The sequence below is a fragment of the Lithobates pipiens genome, unplaced genomic scaffold (genome assembly GCF_037356315.1).
Source record: "Lithobates pipiens isolate NorthernLeopardFrog02 unplaced genomic scaffold, aLitPip1_a1.2 Scaffold_16, whole genome shotgun sequence".
Classification (NCBI taxonomy): Eukaryota; Metazoa; Chordata; class Amphibia; order Anura; family Ranidae; genus Lithobates; species Lithobates pipiens.
The window spans coordinates 152,907,556-152,922,722 of NW_027507748.1; positions in this window are offsets into that span (position 1 = coordinate 152,907,556).

Sequence of the window (15,167 nt, forward strand, 5' to 3'; positions counted from 1 at the left end):
TCCCGGACAGCCGAGACTCTTGTGTAACATTTCTGGATCTTGATGGGGCTCCGGTAAATATTAGGGGGCTGAGGGGGGCCAATGCATACAGAAGGCCATTCACCTTAATGCATACAATGCATTAAGATGAAAAAAAAACCTTTGGCTTTTAAAACTACTTTGAAGTGTATGCAAAAGCAAACAATGAACTTCTCTTATTTGCTCTGTTTTGGTCTGGTTAGTATATCATTCTTCCAGAAGCACATTTGTGAGGTCAGGCACTAATGTGGATGAGAAGGCCTAGCTCGCAGTTTTCCATGTAATTCATCAACAAAATTCACAAAGCAAGGTCCATAAAGACCTGAGTGCATTTGGGCTGGAGGAACTTGACTGGCCTACACAGAGTCCTGACCTCAAGCCAATAGAACACCTTTGGAATGGTTAGAGCGGAGACCGCCGAGCCAGGCTTTCTCATCCATACCAATGCCTGACCTCAAAAATGCGTTTCTGGAAGAATGGTCAAACATTCCCATAGACACACTCCTAAACCTTGTGTACAGCCTTCCCAGAAGAGTTGAAGCTGGTATACCAGCAAAAGTTGGGCCAACTCAATACAGTATTGAGCCCTACAGCCTAAGACTGGGTCACCTCTTAGGTCATATGCGTGTAAAGTCAGGCCCCCAATACTTTTGGTAATATAGTGTGTGTAGGTATATATATTTATCCCTCTCTCTCCCCCCTCTCTCCCCCCCTCCCCCTCCCTCTCCCCCTCCCCCTCTCTCTCTCTCTATATATATATATATATATGTATATATATAAATATATATATATATATATACCATATTTATCGGTGTATAACTGTCATGAAAATCGCATGAAGAGATTGTCCCCCAGGTCTTCTGATTTACGATCGTCGCGGGTACGCACGATCGTACGAACCCCCTTATGTTCGTACACAGGTGCGCGTGCGCAGGCACGTGCGCGGTCGCGTGCGTGCGTCCGTGTTGGCGCCAAACGGCCTATTTAAACTAGCCTCTTGCCAATAGTCTTTGCTGTCTGCTCTACAGCGTTATACCTGTGAGACCTGATCCGTATTGTTTGTTCCTGTTTGTCCCGGCCTGCCTGTGACCCATCGGCTACCTTCCTGCACCCGACCCCGGCTTGTTGTGACAATTCTCCTGCCTGTTCCCTTGTACTTCGTTCCTGTCTGATATCCGATCCGGCTTGCTTTGACCATCCGTCTGCTAAAGGTGAACCTGCTTATACTGAACTGTGTCATCTGCTGCAAGTAACCTGCTTATACTGAACTGTGTCATCTGCTGCAAGTAACCTGCTTATACTGAACTGTGTCATCTGCTGCAAGTAACCTGCTTGTATTGAACTGTTCACCTGCTGTAAGTGCCTGCTCATATTGAACTGCTTATCTGCTGCAAGTACCTGCTTATATTGCGCTGTTTGTCTGCTTCAAGCCACTTGTCATGTTGCACTGTTCATCTGCTTCAAGTCACCTGTCTTATTGAACTGTTCACCTGCTGCAAGTGCCTGCTCATATTGAACTGTTTATCTGCTGCAAGTACTTGTGTATATTGCACTGTTCACCTGCTACAAGTGGCCTGCTTCCCTGCACTGCTTATCACCAAGTTACCTGCTCCATTGAACTGTGTTATCTGCTATAAACTACCTGCTGATCCATTCACTGTGATTACCTGCTCCACTGAACTTCACCTACCCATCCTACCCATCTGTTGATCCTGCCAGGCACCTGTACCCCTCCTTACTCCTGTGTTCCCTGTTACATTGCCAGGAAACCGGTAGTGGGAGTCGTAAGGGAGGCCTCTCTCCACAATCTGGGCTCGCTACTAGAAGGTACGCGACAGTAGCAGACAGCCAATGTCTGAGCCCGAGCGGGGAGCCTCCGCCATGGAAGAACTTTGTCAACACCTGGCAGGACTGTCTGAGGCAGTTAAGGGCCTTCAACAAGGCTACACCCGGCTGGAAGAACGGGTAATTGCTCTTTCCAACCCCTCCGGATCCTTGGGGGCCCCTCAACCATCAGTTTCTTCAGCTGAAGCAGGTCCAACACCTACAGTTGTGATGTTACCACCAAAACCTAAAGTTCCCACACCCGAGCGATTTTCTGGGAATCGCAGTGGCTTCAGGGCCTTCTGCAACTCCTGCGAATTATATTTCGCCCTCTAACCACGGACCTTCTCTTTAGAGGCTACCAAGGTGGGTTTTGTGGTATCTTTACTCTCTGGAGACCCCCAGACCTGGGCCCACCGCCTGTTAGAACACAAGGACGCAGCGTTGGCTAACCTTACTACCTTTTTTGATGCAATGGCTCAATTATACGAAGATCCCCAACTTTCAGCAACTGCAGAAACCACCTTGCGGACCCTCCAGCAGGGACGAAGGGCGGTGGAAGATTATGTGGCCGAGTTCAGGCGATGGGGCGTGGATACGAACTGGAATGATGCTGCCCTTCGTCATCAGTTCCGCATGGGACTCTCTGATTCTTTGAAGGATGAGCTTGCTAGAGTCGGTGTTCCACAGACCTTAAACGCACTAATTGACTTGGCGATACAGATCGATCGTCGTCTGAGAGAGAGGAGAGCTGAGAGGGCCACTGGTTTCTCTCGTCCAACCTGGATGCTTCCAAAGGCCCCAAGCCATTTACATCCAGCACCTGTCGCCCGACCCACGTCTGACACACCTGAGCCTATGCAACTTGGAGTCTTGCGGCCATCTCTTACCCCCGAAGAACGTCAACGTCGGCAGAATAACAATTTATGTCTCTATTGCGGGGAATCTGGACATTACGTCAGGAACTGTCCTATTAAACTTCGTAAGTGTCCATCCATGCCTCCTGATCTCCCAGACTCTTTAATAAAGTTTTCATCTCACCTTATCATTTCTGTCTCCTTTCAGTTCCCAGGAAAGACTTTACAGACATCCGCCATTATTGATTCCGGGGCATGCAGCTGTTTTATGGATTCATCCTTTGCTGCCCAACATCAGATTCCTCTCCTACCTAAGACCCGTGGACTCTCTATTCATTTGGCCGATGGCTCCGCTATTAAATCTGGTCCTGTAACTCGAGAAACTGCACCTCTACCTACTGTTATCTCTGGTTCGCATCGAGAACTTCTCCGGATGGACATTATCCCTGGCTACAGGCCCACAATCCAACCATAAATTGGGCTACAGGAGAAATTACCTTTTCTTCACCTTATTGCCAGAAGTTCTGTGGTTCATCCGGTTCTCTGAGACCAGCAACTTTATTATCTATTGACTCAGAGATCGATTTACGTCAAGCCATTCCCAAAGTCTACCATGAATTTCTGGACGTGTTCAGTAAACAAAAGGCAGAGGTGCTCCCGCCCCACCGAGCTTATGACTGCCCCATTGAGTTACTTCCTGGAGCCAAAATTCCGTTTGGAAGGGTTTTCCCCTTAACAGAGGTAGAGCAGGAGAAACTCAAAGAATACCTCGAAGAAAATTTAAAGAAGGGGTTCATTCGCCCGTCTACGTCCCCAGCAGGTGCAGGTATTTTCTTTGTCGAGAAAAAGGACCACACTCTCCGACCCTGCGTGGACTACCGTGAATTAAACAACATCACTATAAAGAACCGGTACCCTCTCCCTCTATTTCCAGAGTTATTCCAAAGACTGGGAATTGCTACGGTGTTCACTAAACTCGATCTCCGCGGGGCTTACAACTTGATCCGTATCAAGGCCGGAGATGAGTGGAAGACTGCTTTCCGTACCCGATTCGGACACTTCGAGTATTTGGTGATGCCCTTCGGTTTGTGTAATGCCCCCGCCACTTTCCAATACTTTATCAATGATGTGCTCCGGGACTTTCTGGACTTATTCGCTGTCGTTTACTTAGATGATATTTTGATTTTTTTCTTCCTCCCTTGAAGCCCATCGCAAGCACGTCAAAAGCGTGTTGGGTCGGCTCCGCCAACACAGACTATATGCAAAAGCAGACAAGTGTTTGTTCGAACAGGAAAGTATACCATTCTTGGGGCTGATCATCTCTAGTAAGGGTATAAAAATGGACCCCCAGAAGATTGCTGCGATTTTGGACTGGCCGACTCCTGTAGACAGGAAAGGAATCCAACGTTTTATTGGATTCGCCAACTTCTATCGCAAATTTATTAAAGGTTTCTCAGCTATTGTTGCACCCATCACACAACTAACTAGACAAGGAACCAGTTTTCATTGGACCTCTGAAGCTCAAAAAGCATTCGAGACTCTCAAGGGACTTTTCACCTCCGCTCCTATTTTAAGACATCCAGATTCCTCCCTGCCATTTGTTTTAGAAGTGGATGCATCCGAAATCGCCGTAGGAGCTATATTATCCCAAAGACAAGGAACTAAGGCCCTGCTTCATCCTGTGGCTTTCTTTTCGCGTAAGTTATCAGCAGCCGAGAAAAATTACGATGTTGGAGACCGGGAGCTGTTGGCGATTAAATCTGCATTAGAAGAATGGCGGTATTTGTTGGAAGGAACTTCTCATCCTATTCTAATATTTACCGATCACAAAAACCTGGAGTACTTAAGATCTGCAAAAAGACTAAAACCAAGACAAGCCAGGTGGGCACTCTTCTTCTCCCGGTTCTCTTTCCATGTGACGTATCGCCCAGGGTCTAAGAATATAAAACCAGATGCCTTGTCACGGATGTTCCACAAGTCCCAGGAAAATTCTCCTCCAGATACCATTCTTGCTCCTGGGAATTTCCTTCTGCTTCAGGAAGATCTTCTCTCCCGGCTTAGACAAGCCTCCATGGGACAAAGACCTTTTTCAGAACCAGAACTACAAACCAGAGGTGGGTTACTGTGGTATAAAGACAAGATCTACATCCCCGAAACTCTGCGGGTATCTGTTCTAGAGCTTTGTCATTACCACGCACTCGCCGGACATTTTGGTATCACTAGAACCATTGATTTGGTACAGTGTACTTTTTGGTGGCCTCAGTTATGGGAGGATTGCAGGAAATACGTGAACACCTGCACTACGTGCATTAGAAGTAAGAACTGTAAAACTAAGGCCTGGGGCCTCCTTAAACCGTTGTCTGTTCCGGACAGGCCATGGAAAATGCTGTCTCTAGACTTCATTGTTGAATTGCCTCCGGCAGACGATCATACCACTATCTTTGTGGTGGTCGATCGTCTGTCAAAGATGGCACATTTTATTCCCATGAAGGGTACCCCTTCAGCCTCTGAAACTGCACAAGTGTTTATCAAGGAAATAATTAGGCTCCATGGGGTACCAGCCAATATAGTTTCGGATCGAGGAGTACAGTTCACCTCTCGATTCTGGAAGTCCCTCTGCAAGGCCTTGAATATTGAGCTATCTTTCTCATCCGCCTATCATCCTCAGTCCAATGGGCAGACTGAGAGGATGAACCAAACTCTCGAACAATATTTACGCTGTTTTTCCTCTTTTGCACAAGATGATTGGATATCCCTGCTTCCAGTAGCTGAATTTGCGTATAATAATTCTCTCCATTCCGCCACCAAACAGACACCCTTTTTTGCCAATTATGGCTTCCACCCTTCATTTTTACCCAACTCCCTTCCTGAATGTTCAGTACCAGCGGTCCAGGAAAAGATGAGCTTTTTTTCAACCAACAACAAACTTCTGCAAGAAACAATGACTAGAACTCAAGAGCACAACAAGGCAACCTTTGACAAGAAGAGACGAGGGGAGTTAGTACTGGTACCTGGTGATTTGGTGTGGCTATCCACAGTAAACTTGAAGATGGCGTGTCCTTCAAGGAAACTAGGTCCCAAGTTTTTAGGACCTTTCACAGTCAAAAGGAAGATTAACGAAGTTGCTTTTGAACTAGAACTTCCAGACTCACTAAAGGTTCATCCGGTATTCCATGTATCCTTATTGAAACCTTTCACCCCCAATCCATTTCCTAACTGAAAAACCACCTGATCCGATCTTGGTTGATGGTGAAGAAGAATTTGAAATAGAAGCCATCCTAAAATTCAGAAGAAGAGGAAACCAGAACCAGTTCTCAATCAAATGGAAAGGATATGGCCCTGAAGAGAACTCCTGGGAGCCCGAGGACAACATTCATGCGAAAAACTTGATTCAATCCTTTAAAAGGGCCCATCCGGAAAAGTTTGCCCGAAAGGGCATCCGGAGGCTGCCCCTTGGGAGGGGGCAATGTCATGAAAATCGCATGAAGAGATTGTCCTCCAGGTCTTCTGATTTACGATCGTCGCGGGTACGCACGATTGTACGAACGCCCTTACGTTCGCACACAGGTGCGCGTGCGCGGGCACGTGCACGGTCGCGTGCGTGCATCTGTGTTGGCGCCAAACGGCCTATTTAAACTAGCCTCTTGCCAATAGTCTTTGCTGTCTGCTCTACAGCGTTATACCTGTGAGACCTGATCCGTATTGTTTGTTCCTGTTTGTCCCGGCCTGCCTGTGACCCATCTGCTATCCGCCTGCACCCGACCCCGGCTTGTTGTGACAATTCTCCTGCCTGTTCCCTTGTACTTCGTTCCTGTCTGATATCCGATCCGGCTTGCTTTGACCATCCGTCTGCTAAAGGTGAACCTGCTTATACTGAACTGTGTCATCTGCTGCAAGTAACCTGCTTATACTGAACTGTGTCATCTGCTGCAAGTAACCTGCTTATACTGAACTGTGTCATCTGCTGCAAGTAACCTGCTTATACTGAACTGTGTCATCTGCTGCAAGTAACCTGCTTGTATTGAACTGTTCACCTGCTGTAAGTGCCTGCTCATATTGAACTGCTTATCTGCTGCAAGTACCTGCTTATATTGCGCTGTTTGTCTGCTTCAAGCCACTTGTCATATTGCACTGTTCATCTGCTTCAAGTCACCTGTCTTATTGAACTGTTCACCTGCTGCAAGTGCCTGCTCATATTGAACTGTTTATCTGCTGCAAGTACTTGTGTATATTGCACTGTTCACCTGCTACAAGTGGCCTACTTCCCTGCACTGCTTATCACCAAGTTACCTGCTCCATTGAACTGTGTTATCTACTATAAACTACCTGCTGATCCATTCACTGTGATTACCTGCTCCACTGAACTTCACCTACCCATCCTACCCATCTGTTGATCCTGCCAGGCACCTGTACCCCTCCTTACTCCTGTGTTCCCTGTTACATTGCCAGGAAACCGGTAGTGGGAGTCGTAAGGGAGGCCTCTCTCCGCAATCCGGGCTCGCTACTAGAAGGTACGTGACAATAACAAACACTTTTTTCCCCGGGGGTACGTGTTATACGCCGATCCCCAGCTGTTTATAACCCTTTCTTGCTGTTCTCTGCGGCTTCCGGGTATTTTTGGCAGCATTCGGCCGTTCTCGGCTATCTTCAGCTGTTCTCGGCTATTTTCGGCCGTTGTCGGCTATTTGTGGGCTGCATTCGGCCGTTCTCGGCTATCTTTAGCTGTTTTCGGCTATTTTCGTCTGTTCTTGGCTATTTGCAGCCACACTTGGCCGTAAAGCCGCCGAGACCGGCCGAGAACTACCGAGCGCTGCCAAGATACACAGGACATCTGCTCTGTATCTCGGTGGCGCCATTTTTAAACGGCAAAGACACTGACAAGACTGCAAATGACTGACAAGGCTGCAAATGATTGACAATGCTGCAATGGAAGGCTGCAAATGACTGACAAGGCTGCAATGGAAGGCTGCAAATGACTGACGAGGCTGCAAAGCAAGGCTGCAAATGACACTGACAAGGCTGCATTGATGGGCATTTAAATGTAATTTTTTTTCCTTAAACTTCCCTCCTAAAGGTTTTTTCTTTTAAATTCCCTCCTAAACTTGGGGTGCGTGTTATACGCCGATAAATACGATGTGTATATATATATATATAAAAAAAAAAAAAAAAAAAAAATATATATATATATATATATATATATATATATATATATATATATATATATATATATATATATATCATAAACATGCTTGTTTGGTTCATGATATAGCTATTCTGACCACAAAACGGAATAGCAGAGATTCACTTATTATTATTTCAGGTTGTTAGATTATGAGATCAATATGGCTTTGTGCTAATATGATTTGTTCAAGGATTTGATTATGCTGCAGCAGGATTCTTCAACTTTCTGGCAAGAAAAGGTTCATGTAACCTAATGAAACTCCTGCCAAATCCACAAACCACTAATGACTCCTCTGAGCATAGAGACTCTTTTTACCGCAACCACAGGAGAAGCCGCAGACCTGCTCCCCTCCAAACCACACTTTGCCACACATAGAAAAATGCTATTGACAGTCCTAGAGGCTTACATAACACTCCAAACAACTAACAGCACTTAACAGATTACCTCATGAAGGAATCATACTGGGCAAAAAAACAAGTACCTGCATGTCTCCAGATACCAAAACATTACATATCACTACCTAAAAATCAGCCCTGAAGTTAACTGTTGCCAACTATGAGTAACAGGAGAGAAAAAAAATATATTTTATAGAATTGCGTCTCCTCAGTATGACAAAAATACATTATTAGGAAATATATCCCTACGATACACACTTCTGAAAGCTCTAGAAGGAATGATTTCTATATACTGTATAGGGCAGCATGGTGGCTTAGTGGTTAGCACTTTTGTCATGCAATGCTGGGGTTCCTTGCTTTGAATCCCAACCAGGATACTACAGTACATGCATGGAGTTTGCATGTTCTCCTTGTGCGTCAGTGGGTTTCCTCCCACACTCCAAAAACATGCTGGTAGGTTGGTCGTCTCCTGACTAAATTGGCCCTACTTTGTTAAATAGGTAGCTTAAAGATGAAGTTTAGGTAGTAAAAGTATCTCTACAGATTTAGTCACATTGCTTACTAGTAATGAAGGATGTCCCATGTTATGCAGGCAGTTGGATCTTGGAGAAACTTTCACTGCAGGGATGCCCTGTCCTTTAGCAGTTCTCTGAAATTCCTGGGCTGCAATGGTCAATAGCTTCAGACAGAACAAAGAAAATTGGGCCATACTTATGGTTACTAGTGGGAAATAAAAACTATAGTGAAAAGTACCTAACACACTATTTATTATCCCATATAAATCCTTTAAACAGATAGAATTAAGCGTAGCGCTAATCAAACAAACAAAAGAAAATGAAAAAGAAAATGTGTTATCTTTCAATGGTTTTAGGACATATAAACAACATGAGCATAAAGTAAAAAGAGTATCAGTAAATAGACTAAGTCCATATAAAAGTTCACCATATAGAAAGGTGCAATGCTATAAAAATCTTCCAATGAGCTCTCCATGCCACCTCCACATAACCACAGCAAATTACAGGCTTACCAGAAATCCATGGCCCCCTGCATAAGATTGTTCAAAGAGCCCTTGTTGTCCTTCAGGCGGAACATCAGTAAAGATGGACAAATAGGCTTAAAGCAAAAAAATATATAAGAGAAGAGCTTGACTGGGCTAGCAGGGTAGTCCAGGAATCAGAGAGTAAATAAGCAACATGGTCAGGAGTTAGTAGAAGTGGCAGATGCATTGATTGGTAGAAGTAATGACTAGAGAGTGGCAACAACAATGTTGAAGTGGGGGTCGAAAAATTCTGAGGGCACTTCGAGGCAATGGATGACGAGGAAACTACCCACCCTCCCACCCTCTGGATGGTGGACTTGCTGGTTGTTGTAGAGGTATGGCGGTTAGGGTCCTTGGAGGCGTCCAGATTTCACTGTGTAATATCAGAGTAAGGACCTGTCTTCTGCTAAATCCCAGTTACCTGGAATTCGTGGAAAGTGAGTTGCCAGCGGGAAATTTGGTATTGTCCTCGAGCCAGTGTGCTGTGTCTGAGAACCTTTAAGGGGTTTTGCAGATACAAATTGTGTTGTTGGCTCAGTAGTGCCTCCAAGGACCGGCAACCTTGGTCATTATTGTTATTATATTTCTGTTCTAAGGAATGTTTATATGTTGTTTATTGTTAATAAACATTTTCAATCCAAAATTATGTCGGTCTTATCATTTTAGTTATAATTGGCAGTTGGGGTTCGTGGACCTGTAGCAGATTAGGCACTACCTCTGCTATGCCTTAGTCATGATGGGGACATGCCCTTCCTTGTCGTCTATTGAAAAAAGTTCTTTCATTGATTACACTGCTTGTAACATGATCTATAAATATGGGATAATCTGATCAGCCACAGAATTTTAGCTCAATTTCAGCTTTAAATTTCAGTTGAATGGGCACCACCCTGCTGAACAATACCAGGTCATATGTACATATCATGGCATAAATACATCTACTCATTCATTTAAAAAAAAATAACACCCAAATGTTTGACAAGTCCTTTATTAATAAATTAAAAATCCCACAAAAATGTCACTCATAAATCCAGTATCAATCACAATGCCTGCTGTCCAATAACTCAATGAAAAAAAACCCAGATGACCTGGCACACATCACTGATCATTGCACTAAACTATAAAATATGAGGTTATACCAGTTAAATAGATGCCCCATATGTCAAGCTTTAAACGCGTTTGAGCCAGAGAACAACAACCAACTTCTGTACCTATATTTTTTATAGGTGACACGTTATGAGGTCCTACCTATAGGACATCAGTTCAAATTTAAATTTGAATAATGGCACTAGGAATATTGCTCTCACTCCAACATATAAAAGGATATATAACATGCAGGCACGATATATACACACAGGCACCCCGGCAAGTGCACTTATGTTCATGTGTATGCATACGTGGGGGCAGGGTAGGCTAAAATTTTGTTTGGGGAAGGTTATGTGCTTGGGTGTAACTTTGGCTTTTTTAATTTTTTTGGTACTTTCACTTAAACTTTATTAAAATCACATTGAGGACAAATAATGCCCTATGTGGTATAAAATATTAATCTATTGGCCATTTAATATTTTATCTGTCTTGCACTGAAGGTAATGGAGCCCAGATCGCTCTCAAGCTTTAACCCTGGCTGTGGAAGAGGGCAGACTTCGGTGGTCAAGGAAAGCAATTGGGTGGCTTTACAGTCACCTGATCGCTTTTCTCAAAAAACTGGGAGTGAGTGTAAAACCCCCTGCTGCCACTATCATAGGGCATACAGTGGTGATAGTGAAAAAGTGATAGTGAAAAAGTTAAATCAACCACAAACTAAAAACAAAAGGGCCCCAGTGATAAAAATGAAAAAAGGATCAAAAGGAAAGGAGGGGGGAGGTGGGTAAGAAGGGAGTGACTGCCGAAGAGCAAAGTTTCCTAATTGTCCTAACTATTTCCTCCTGCAGTAGCCTTCAACATATGGACACTATGGCTGCTCTGAACCTTCTCTTTTATAGTGAAGGAGTTAGCGTTTACAAAAAAAACCTTATTGACCCTTTTAACTCTGTTGGCCATGGTTCAAAGGCCACACAGTGCATTATAGCTGAAAAGAAATTCACCTGGGTGAATTTGCACATACAGTAAATCTGCTACTAGCAAGAATTTTGATTCCTCAGGATTTGACAAAAATCCATGGTAGGTGCAAACCTAAACCTTATCCCTATTGGTAACTCCTACAGTATTGTGTTTTCATTGAGTACATTATACTGAGGTGATGTCAACGAGTGACTATCCCCTGTCACCTAATACCAGATCATAGATTTATTGTACATTCTTTCACAATGTTCATAATATCCACAAGGAATTAAGGATTTACAGGAAATATGGTAAATAGCATATATCTACCCTCTTAGATTAGATCTTCATGTTACAGCTGTAGTTCACAATTATGCTAAAATTATATAATAGCACATGCATTTAAATAATTAAAATTACATTTTACTTTTTTTTTTTTTGGAATACCATGCATGGCATAACACAGACTTTAAAATGATTCAGGGATTTATAATCAACAACAGATATTAAAAAAAAATACAGTTCATGTGGTTAAGTTAGGTGGTTCTAAAGGCTGAAGGTTTTTCTCTGCGTTAAGGTAAAAAAAACCTTAAATATGCAGTTCTCTCACTCACCCAGCTCCCACCCCCAATACGTATCTGAGCCCAATCTTGATCCAGCAATGTGCACATGAGCAGCTTCTCTCTCTGCTCTCTCCCTCCTTGTAGGCTCAAACACAGCAGTGGGAGCCATTGGCTGAGGTCAATCACGGCCAGTGTGGGGGGTGGGGCCGAGTCACACTCTGTGTGTCTGCGAACACCCAGAGCCGGTGTCCTATCAAATATGGTCCCCCATCGGATAGTGTCCGCTGTGTACTGCGCTTGTGCAGTACACAGCACACACAGCCGAGGACCACGTTCATCTTCGGAGATTTTCCGAAGCTTCGTAGGCCCCGTACTGCACATGCGCAGCACGGGGCGGACACTATATGATGGCAGGACACTATCTGCCAGAACACCGGCTTGGAAGTAAGCTCACATGATTGCCTGCATTGCAAGCAGCTTGTTATGAGGGCATTAGGGGGAAGAGGCCAGAAATGCCAGCGGGGGACCCGAGAAGAGGAGAATCAGGGCTGATCTGTTCAAAACAACTGCAGAGAGCATGTAAGTATGACATTTTTGCTATTTTGAAAAAAAATCATTAGTTTACAATCATTTTAAACTAAAGTCTAAATTTTAAAAAAAAATGCGAGCAAGCAGACTCCTTGTAGAAAATACAAGCAATGTATCTTCTGCAATAGAATAAACTTAGCTGTCTGCTTGTTGTCATCTTTAAAATGTACACTTAGCTTAGTTTATTTTGTGCAGTGCCTGTGTGCTGGGATGACTGAATTCCTGCACATGTGTGGAAGATACATTACGTCATCATACAATGGCCAATCAAGACAGCCAAAGGCCAACACCTGAAAGACACCAGGAAGAGGGGCATTGGCAAGGGACCTTGTTGGCACAAGACCATTGGAGCAGAGGTAAGTACTGCATACTTTAGTTCTGCTTTAAAATAAAAAAACTTCTAAACTTTTAATTATTTTATATTTTTTTATTTTATATAAATATATATATTTTTTATTTTATATAAAATTAAAGGTTTTAAAAAAATAAATAAAAAATTTAAATAAAATTAAAGGTTATGAATACACATAAAATGGACAAAGTTTCATTTGGAAAGAGCGAGCCTTTAAAAAACAATAACAATTCACTATCAATTGTTATATTGGTTACAGTAACTTTTTTTTTAAATTGGATCAGTAATGACCTACCTGCCCCCAAAAAATGTACTCTTGGGTGGCATATGTTATGTTAGTTTGAAAAGAATTCTTAGGGTCTGCTAGGGGGAATTAATAAAAAGTGTCTAAACAACGTAGTCAATTGGCTTCAAAATGTACGTTTTTTGAGCTATGTGGAAAACTAATAAAATGTAGAAGCTAATTGGTTGCTATAGGGAATGGCACCAGTTGACAGAATTTGTCTCAGACAATTAATTACCCCCACTCTGCCTAGTGCCCACCACTCTGCTCAGGCAGTAAGTAGTCAATTTAGTTTCCATTGATATTGAAAAGTAATACTGTAATCCTAGGAGGAAACAATCATTGGAGGAAATTATATATTTCTTGCTTGCTACTTTTCTTCTTTTCTCCATTAGCCTTGACTATGCAGCATGCATATAATCTAACTGAACTAAACATGTGTATTTACATGTATGTATTGTGAGTATATACGGTATTAAAGTAGTCATGTTTTTGTATATGTATGCAAATATTTACTCATTTTATCACTTGTATTTAACCCAAAATAATATATTATTTTTTATTCGCCATTCACGTTTTTTTTTAATGGATTCCATCTCTATATATACCCAATATAAGCAGATCAGATAGTTATTAGATAAAGTGGAGTTGCACCCAAAAAAAAATAATTCATGAATGTTCCTAAAAAAAAAAAAAAATATGGATTTTTTTTTTGGCTGTTGCTAGGGGGTCCCTCGTAGTTTGCCTCGTTCAGTGCCTGGGCTCGTGACATCACTCCCCCTCAGTGCAGGAAGGGCTCAGCTCTGCCCCCTCCCTCTTGTCAATCATCTGGGACACGTGACAGGTCCCAGATGATTGCGCGGCCAATCACGATGCGCAGCGCTGCTCGCGCATGCACAGTGGGTGCCCGGCTGTGAAGCCACAGCCAGGCACCCACAGTTACAATGTCGGCTTCGATCCCCCCGTATCGCTGGACCCTGGGACAAGTAAGTGTCCGATTATTAAAAGTCAGCTGCTGCAGTATTTGTAGCTGCTGATTTAAATGTTTTTTTTAAATGACAACACCACTTTAAATTTAGGGTTAGCCTAAACAAAATTTATAGAAACTTGACCAAATATCTTTGAGAAAATAGGGATTACTTGAGCAAAGGGTAATATATGAAAGCCAATGGTTCAGGTAACAGTCTTATTATAAGGCCTCAAACACACTGACAGGAGGAAATCAGCATTAAAAACTCACCTAAGCCATTTTTGTGAGTTTAGCAGCATTCAGCATTTATTTAATTGGTCAAAATGTGTATTTATTCTGGCCATTGAAATGAATAAATGCTCAAGTGCTAAACACACCTAGTGCTTAGGCATGTTTAGCCACATTTAGTCACATTTGGCCTTTTTATGTGCAAAAGCTCTTCTCCTGAATGCAATTCTTCTTCTTTAAGGAGAAGGAGCTTTGTCTACGTCTAAACTCTTCTGCTCCTAAACTCTCCTAAAATGTGTTCATGGAAACATAGACTTTTATTGAGGTGTGTTCAGGGGCTTAGGCAAAAAATGGCAAAAGCCTGAAAATCATCAGTTTAGGAGCAGCTATGTGCATGAGGCCTAATATGCATGCTCATGATAAATCAAAAATTGCAAAATACATCAAAATCCTTAAAGTGCATTTGACTTGATAGAATTATGTAGGCAATCGTTGCTGAACTCTTTTTTTTTATGTTTACTATGGGTTCAACGCTTCAACACTTCTTGAGTCAATGACCTCAAACAAGTATACAGATTAGGAATTCTTACAATTTTCTGACACTTATTTATAGTGCATCTTCACCTTATTGCTGAAGGCCTTGGGCTGGGCAGATTTTTTTACTGTACTATGGTGCTATGGTCAATCGTGATGCCTGACACCGGCTGACACACTGAAAAAAACAAAAAACACTGGTCGCCAACACACTTCTGATCCCAACGACTACTCACCCACTACTAACAGCACAAGCCCAACTGCTTCTGACAGCACTGCGCACACCCCATTAATTAT